This window comes from Dipodomys merriami, unplaced genomic scaffold, assembly GCF_024711535.1.
Source record: "Dipodomys merriami isolate MVZ:Mamm:240054 unplaced genomic scaffold, mDipMer1.0.p SCAF_17, whole genome shotgun sequence".
Classification (NCBI taxonomy): domain Eukaryota; kingdom Metazoa; phylum Chordata; class Mammalia; order Rodentia; family Heteromyidae; genus Dipodomys; species Dipodomys merriami.
The window spans coordinates 32,597,407-32,606,186 of NW_027203048.1; positions in this window are offsets into that span (position 1 = coordinate 32,597,407).

Below are 8,780 nucleotides of genomic sequence, written 5' to 3' on the forward strand. Positions count from 1 at the left end.
GGGCAAGAGGGCACTGGGGAAGTGGGATGTCCAGGCGGGGCTCTGCAGAGGTCCTCTCTACACACAGGCTGCGGGGAGGATCCTGCACCTGTTCTTACACATTCCTGCTGGCTTCTGTTGTTTGCAATTGCTGTCAAAGGCGTCCCAGGAGAGGACTAGGACAAGACTTGTCAAGGAACAAGAAAAGCAGGGAGTGTGGCTGTTGGCCTCACAAATGTGAGGATGTTTGGTGACTCTGTAGGGACCCTTATTTCCTTTCACATCATAGCAAGGCTGATGCAGAGAGGAAATCCTTTGACTTTCAGTAGTGTGGCAGAGAATTGTTGTTTGAAACTCAGGTGACATGAATAGTCTAGTTTCATTTTTTTCTAAAACTGGAATACTGTGAGGAGCCTTGAAGGAACTCAACCATTAAGCCCGAGGAAGGAGAGATCAGGGAAAATGAGACATGGGAGATAGCAGCTAGAAATTCAGAGACAAACACTGTTTTAATAAATAGCTTGGTTAGAAGCACACAAACACTCTTTTTTTAAATTTTGCCTTTAACGTCATGATTTCTCACTAAACTGCAACACAGAGTAAAAATGAAGCTTCCTCCCTCTAACATTGCCTGATTATCACACTTTGGAAATCGAGCAAAAATACCTTTAAGAAAAGGCACATACTGGGTATACATATAGAGGAACACCTGATGAGTGACAACTCTGGACACAAACTGTCAACAATGAAAAAAATTATCAAGGTAGAACACTGTCTGAAAGCATCTGGCAGGATCCACCCGTTCTTTAAAGGGATACCTAGGAATCTATGTCTTATGTCTGAAAACGTAATTCATGGACCAGCATTAGAATCTCTAGGCCAAAACAATGTCAAGACAGTGTAATTGCAAAAATGATTAAATATACCACGTGTACAAAATAAAGGGAGGTAGTCATTCTAGAATAAATCTGAACCAAATCCTCAAACTATTTTGGGTCATTTTACCTCTCCTCAGATGTGCCTATAGCCATTTCTGGTTCATGTGTTATCCATGAAAAAATTTCAGTACGTGCTGAAATTCTTTTTTTGTGATAGTATCATGAACTTGATAACCGAGTGCCATATAGGGGCCTTCGCCATTTTGGAAACTTCTCCAAAGCCTCACTGGTTCCAGTAATATTCTTTGAGGGATCTGGGGTACTATCATCTTCCTCTAAGTATGATCTAGAGGAAGAAACTAAATATTATTCCTTCTCTATCCCTGGCATTTCCAGTTCTATTTGTAGACCCTGGCTTTTTGCTCTGCTATCCCTTCCTTACTCAACTTGAAACTTACTACTTTAACCCTCATGGATCTGTTATCCAATGTACCATTTCTGTGTGAGTACAGTCTTTCTTTTGTTTTGCTTTACTAATAAACTTTCCAGACTTCTACATCAATGTGTTGTAAGATTTGTTTCCATGACAATGCACACACTCAGTATTTGAGGACCAGGATGAAGCCTCCCCTGCTTTGGAACCTCGTGGGTTTGGTTGCAGTAGTAGGCTCTATGGAGTCAGCACCTAGCAGGCAGATTGGTACATTTTCAAGAAAAAAAAGAAGAATCTGAGGTTGGGAGCAGAGGATAAGTAATGGGACTGTGCCTTAAACCTAAGCTTTGAAAGACTGGTCTTTTTTTTTTTTTTAAAGGAATAGTGAAAGGTAGCATAAAATAAATGCACTTGTACTTTTGCTCTGAAAACCTCCTTAGTAGATTGCTACCTATAGGTACTTTACAATGCAAGGGATGCTCTCCTTAAGTGTCTTTACAAGCCTGCAGTTTAGAATAACTGAATTGTTTTTGATGGAAGAAAGGCAACTTTCAGCATTATGCTTTGTAGTTCTCATAAGCAATGGGCAATGGGATTCATTTGTCTTGTTTATCAATCACCAATGTCTTGATTTATAATCTAAAGCTCAGAAAACAGCTTCTGAAATACAGAATTTCTGCTTCTCAGATTTTATGTGATTAAAAGATAGCTTAGTAAAAAATGTATTTTTAAAATGTTAAAAAGTGTATTTGCAATTAAAAGTTGATGATTTTTTAAAGTCATGTACTTTTTTATAATGGTCTTAGAGGAAAATGAAGTTACATGCTAGATTTTGGTATAAACTTATTTATCAAAAATATAATTACAAAGCGAAATAAACCCCAAGACAGGGACACAAATATCGTTTTTCTTTCCTGCTATTGTTTCTAACGTATTTATAATGTACCATGTAAGTTTTTTGTTGCTTTGTATGTTCCTCCCCCACGGTATAACCCCTGTTTTCACTGTATTTGATGTCGGTGCCCTGCATCTTTTATACACACTTCTCTAATTCGGGGAGGGGAAGGGAAAAACAAAATGCTTAAATAAGGATACAGGTTGCCCCCTTGTAACTATGAGATGTACAAAACACTAAGTTGAAAACGAACTTTACAACTTCGGTGGAGGGGGGGGCGTGGAGGTGGGGGGGGGTGTGTAGTTGTGAGATGGGAGGGAAGGGATGATAGGGGGAAAACAAAGGAGGAGGCAACAATGCTCAATAGGAAACGTACTCATTACCTTGCTCATGTAACTGTAACCCCTCTGTACAGCATTTTTATAATAAAAATGTACAAAAAATAATTACACAAACTGGGCATAGTGACTCATACCTGACATTCTAGTTACTTAGGAGACTGAAATTGAGAGGATGACAGTTCAAGGCCAATCAACAAACAAGCCAGCCATGGGACCTTACATCTAAAATTCTAGCTATGTGAGAAACATAGTTAAGGAGATTATGGTCTAGGCTGACACAGGGGATACTATCTAAAAAATAAGCTGAGAAGGACTGGGAGTATGGCTTATATGGCTTAAGTGTTATAGAGATAATAAGAGATCTTAAATTTTCTTAAATTAAGATTCCAAAAATCTTAATAAATAGACTTAATTGAGTTTTGACTATTATAAAAAATGTTTGGACTGGGGCTGGGATGGTGGCTCAGTGGTAGAGCACTTGCCTTGCATGCCTGAGGCCCTGGGTTTGATTCCTCAGCACCACATAAGCAAAAAGAAAAAAGCCGGAAGTGGCACTGTGGCTTAAGTGGTAGAGCGCTAGCCTTGAGCTGAAGAGCTGAGGGACAGCGTCCAGGCCGAGTTCAGGCCCCATGACTGGACCCAAAACATAAAAAAAAATGTTTGGACTAGTCAAGTTTGTGGCGCCCTTTAAATTTAAATAGTGAGAAAAGCAATAATGCAAAGCTTATTTATTTAATATGGTGCAGTTTATGTTGGGAACTATATTTGTGGTACCTGATGTAGGAAGGAAACAGAAGTGACTGTCTTTGAAATACTCTATAACTGAGTATAGTAATTGTCTTTTGTTTAAATACATTTTAAACATTTGGTCCATTTGAAGTTCCAAATATACTTTAAAGAGAGGAAAAACTTTTTGGTGTGTAACACTTTCATTAGAAAACTACATTTTGATGTCTTTAGGATCAGGCCATTTCAATTGCCAATAATTATCATTATTTAGTTTTGAACTTATTAATCCCTTATTAGAAAAAAATTATGGTCTTTAAGTATAAATTGAAAATATCTGATTTTTATAATGGTTATCAATTACTAACAAATGTAATATATGTGTTTTAAAAAGCATTTTCAAAACTGGTATGATTCATGAGTAAAGAAATTTGATTTCAAAATGGTTGATCTTTTGCTGTTAACAATTGTAGGTGCATCAGTGACAAAAGTTCTACAATGAAACATTTGGGAAAAACAAACTAAGGGTTAGAAGCATGGCTTAAGTAGTAGAGTACTATGTGGTAGGTGAAAGCATCAGACCCTGAGTTCAAGTCTCCATCCTATTAAAATAAAATAAAGTAAAATAAACTAGAAAAAGGAAGCTAGTTTAATCTCAAAGGAAACAGTTGAAAATGCTTAGGATTAAGGCTGCTTGTCTATAGGCAGCTGTGTTTTCCATCCACCTACAGATAATGTCTTTGCTGGAAGAAATTCTGGTATGTCATTTCACAAGGCATCTCATAAGTATATTGTCTTGCTTTGGCTTTCTGTGGGAGAACACAAGCAGATCTGCTTCTTATAATGACAGGTATACTGTCTAGGGGAATGCTCTAAGCCCAGGATAGTTGGAAGCATTGACAGAGGAAAGGTTTCTGTTCTTATAAAGGGGATATAAATTGCAAGTCCTCACCCCTCAAAGTTCCTCTTGCCCTTTTGTTTTTGTTTTGTGTTGGTCCTGGCACTTAAACTTGGGGCCTGGGCACTGGCACTGAGCTTCTTTTGCTCCAAGCTAGCGTTCTACCACTTGAGCCACAGCTCCACTTCCAGCTTTTTGGTAGTTTATTGGAGGTAAGAGTCTCACAGACTTTCTTGCCAGGGCTAGCTTTGAGATCTTAGCTCTCTGAGTAGCTAGGATTACAGGTGTGAGCCAGCATTGTCTGACTTCTCTTGTCATATTAAAAGTCAGCAAAAAGGACACCGATGCTGAAACATGGCCTATTGCATCAGAGAAGAAACTGAGCTTTGGGATTGTGAACTGTCTCCTAGTAATAAGTTAGATCCCCAGAAAGGATGGTGGATAGAAGTTCAACTCTTGGAAAATGCCAAAAATAGTCCCTTGAGACAATCTTCATGTAAGCTTGCACATCCTATGTTGGGAGAGTGTTGAAAAGGGATAAATCATTAATTGTACAAAGCTCTATAAAAAATATTACCTTAAAAATAAGCTCAGGTCTGATCTGTTTTAATTCTTTAGATAAAAATAAAAATGACATGGAGCTGGGACTGTGGCTTAGTGGTAGAGTGCTTGCATGAAGCGCTGGGTTCGATTCCTCAGTACCACATAAAGCAAGAAGTGGTGCTGTGGCTCAAATGGTAGAGCACTCACTTTGAACAATAGACTGTCAGGGACCGTACCCAGGCCAAAAGTTCAAGCCCCAGGAGTGACAAAAAAAATAAATTTTTAAAAATAATTTAAAAAATAAAATAAAAATGACAACATTGCACTCTGTAAACTTTCTAATAGCCTTCAAACATACATTTGTTTGTAAATTCATGTACTAATTGACTTAAAGGAACCTTGAAACATTCTGTCAGGGAGAAATGCTGCTCTATGGTATTTATTCAACCTGTAGTATAGATTTCTCCCACTCAGCTTCCTTCCCGGCAATGTGTAAGTTGTTTATTGGTATATGCTTTATGGGATTAAGTACTTCTGGTACATTTTTCATGCCTTAGGAAACTAAAGGAGGTACGATATGATTAAGTTTATAGGTCATGTGATAAATTTACATGGAGAGCCAAGTTTCCAGCTACAAGCGAATGACTTATCTGTAATTTGATGCAAGTAAAATGACTGACCTTTCAAATGTTTGTTGGGCTTCAAGTGTCCGGAACAATCAATATGTACATTATTGTTTATATTTTATGCTCCTGATCCCATTAATGTATGCCTATGGAGCGCTGGAACGCCATTAGTTTTCTGATACTTCTGAAGTGATTGGGTGGCATTTATCAAGCAGGAAGGCAGCACTTATTGACAGTTTTTTTTTTTTTTTCATTTCTTGAGCTCAGTGTTTCATGAGCTCCTTATCCAGTTTTGGTAAGCAATGCTTTTATTGCTTCAAAGCCTCCTCAATTAAATAATAATGAACTGATTTGTTTAAAATGAATCTTTAGCTTGCAGACTCATTAATTTCTCCATTTTAAGTGTCAGAAAATGCGCTCTTAGGCCAAGGAGATCAGAGAAGTGTGGTGGAGTGGAATGATTGCTGGGCTTGGGAATAAGAAGAATGATCAGCTCTGTCTTGAACTAGCTTTCTAACTGTGGACAGGTCTCCTAATGTCCCTGAATTGCTGTTTTCCCACTTACGAAGTGTGAAGGGTGAGTTGGACCAGATCATCAACGAGGTATCTTCCAGTGTGGAAAGTCAATGGACAGAGGCACATGTGAAAGTGGCACAGCCCTATTAGTAAGTGCAAACTGAAAGGTGAGGAAATTCTTTACGCTCTCTCTGAATAAAGAAATATTGAAAATCTTCATCCTTCCTACTTATTTAGAGTACATTGGACTTACTGTAGATGTCTGAGAGACAGGTGTTTAGAAAGTATATGTGTATGCTCATGCATTTACACACACAGACAAACTTGTGTATCAGTCCATCTTTAAATTCCTCTATATCACTATTCCCCATTGCCCACACCCAATCTCTATCCTATCCACCCAAGACTCAATGTGAAAAAATTGCCTACTTGTTTTTGGTATGGGAAAAGAACTGAGTTATTTATTGAAGAGATAAAGGACAACTTCCCACTTCTACCTGAACTAACACTCTCCAGGTTTATTATTATTATTATTATTATTATTATTATTATTATTATTGTTACTGTTATTAGAGAGTCTAATGACTTAAGGTTAACCATCCATAGTTCAATTAAAAATCATGAATTGATGAATTGGTTTCTAAATTCTCTGTGTTATCGACAAGTTGCTGCATCACTGGAGCTATAAGACATGTCATCCATTATTAACTGTGATGGCATTAAAAAAGATAAATTAGATCCGTTAAACAGAAATAGTTTTTTACAAAGGCTGCCCTTCTGAAGTAGACATAGTCTTAGTTTTCTCTGAATTTCAGCCTACTTGTTAGAATTTATTCTTGTTTCACTTAAATTTGATTGATTGTTTAGTAAACAGTAACTGATGATAGAGGCTTCTTAATATAAGCAGATAATAGTACATCAATGTGTAGTGCAATTTAAGTGATAAAATACTTTTGCCAGGAATATAATTTGTACTATGAGGACTGAAAATAACCTCATCTAAAATATTAAAATTCACACTGATAATTTTAAAAAGAGAACCAGTCTTTCAATGTAAAAAAGTTTAATTTACTCTTTAAACAACAGCAACACATAACAGCCTATAAATTAAACATGCTATTTTTAAGTTGTATATAAGACATGAACATGTATGTGCAGTAATAAATTATTGTCTTTCCAAACCACTTTGTGGTTTGCATTAGGATAAAGTGAGCAATCATAAATATGATTCAAAGTAACATTCAAAATTTCAACTTTAACTGATCTATTACAGAAGGCAAAGTGTTCTTACCTTAACTTGGAGTTCCTTATTCTTACTGCTGTTTCTTCACTAAAACAACCTATGTTTTATATGCAGAATCTTATTTTTCTAACATTATGAAGTATGGATTTCCAATTAGTGGTTTCAGTAGCTGTTGTACCACAAAACATATGGGGGTAGAAATAACTTAGGCAAGTTTTTAATACTTCAAACTGGGCCCCGCCCTGTATCCCATAATATCTTTGCGTGTCTCACTATTGATTAGTTATGCTAATCAGTTAGTTCTGAAACTTAGAAATTACCAAGGCTGTGTTTTATTTGACTGTTTATCTCTTTAGCAAAATTGTTGCTATCTCTGACCTTTCAAAAATGTATATGACAAGGTGTTTGCTGTTAATTGCATGCAGGAAAGAGTGAAAGACTCCCAGCTGGATTTCATGTTTATTACAAGGTGAGATTTCCTGGCAGAACTGGTCTTAGAAAATTGGAGTCTTAGACTAGATAAATTTTACTTGTTGTTTTTAATTTAATATAGCATCATTAGTTATCGAAGGTTACTATTTTGTAATTGCAAACCTATTAATAAGACAAGGCATTAATATAGTTCTATAAAATGTATGACAGTTTGGCTGGTCTGGATGTGTTTTTCTGTTTGGGTTTTTTTTTTTGCCTTGAATGGAAATTCAAGAAAATAGATATATAATTAGAGACTGGAAAGGATGTTAAAGATTGTAAGAACAGAAACAGGAAATCTCTTAATTTAGTGCTGGACATTGTCTATGCACACACAATGTATATTAATTCATAGAACTCTCAAAAACAATGCTAAGAGATTTTTACCATTTGTTCCCATTTTATTAGGAAAAATTGAGGCACAAGACACTGACATACTTCCAAAGTTCCTTTGTCTTGTATATCCGTCTTCCTCATCACTGTGTAGACGAATAACCTATTTTTTCTCTTTGTAGCATATTTTTTTTTTGTTGCCAATTGAAAGTATCTTGTCCTTTTCTCCCCTTTTTGTCTCTTCTCCACTATCTATCACAACAAGGACTGCCTTGTACATTGCTTGTTTTCACTCTGTTTTAAAGTAATTGTAGGTGGAGAGATTTCTTGATCAATGCTGCACAAATGACTGGGAAAAGGCAGCAGGAACAGTGTGAAATGATGAAGCTGGGCTGAGGACTGGCTTTCGAATACATGTGGTACTGTACTCCTCCAAGCAATAGAGCCAGACTGCTAACAGTGGAAAGAAGTGTTTGGGTAACAAGAGTGGGCTCAGTTCTCAGGGTTGTTAGTAAGGAAATTAGGGCCTGGGCACCAGCAATTGTGGTTTTGTGCTTTTATCACCAAATGTAGAAGGAATCATCGTCCCTTGCCATGTATACACTTCACAGCTCATTAACAGTTTTGTCTATTATGTCAAGACCCACCTCCAGCTCATTTTTCCATCTACTAGTCATATACTTAAAAACTAAAGCTATAGTTTGACCACAGAATTTGTGCTTATCTCTTCTTACGCTGGGTACATATCTGGGTAGTTGTTTCCTAAGATCATTATATGAGGAGCTTATCTTCCCTCATTCCTGTCTATGGAGTAACAATGTCTATAAAATAGCAGCAACTTGCCTTTAAATCCCCAGAAATACTGTCACATAGTTTTTTGTTCACATACTTTTTGAAG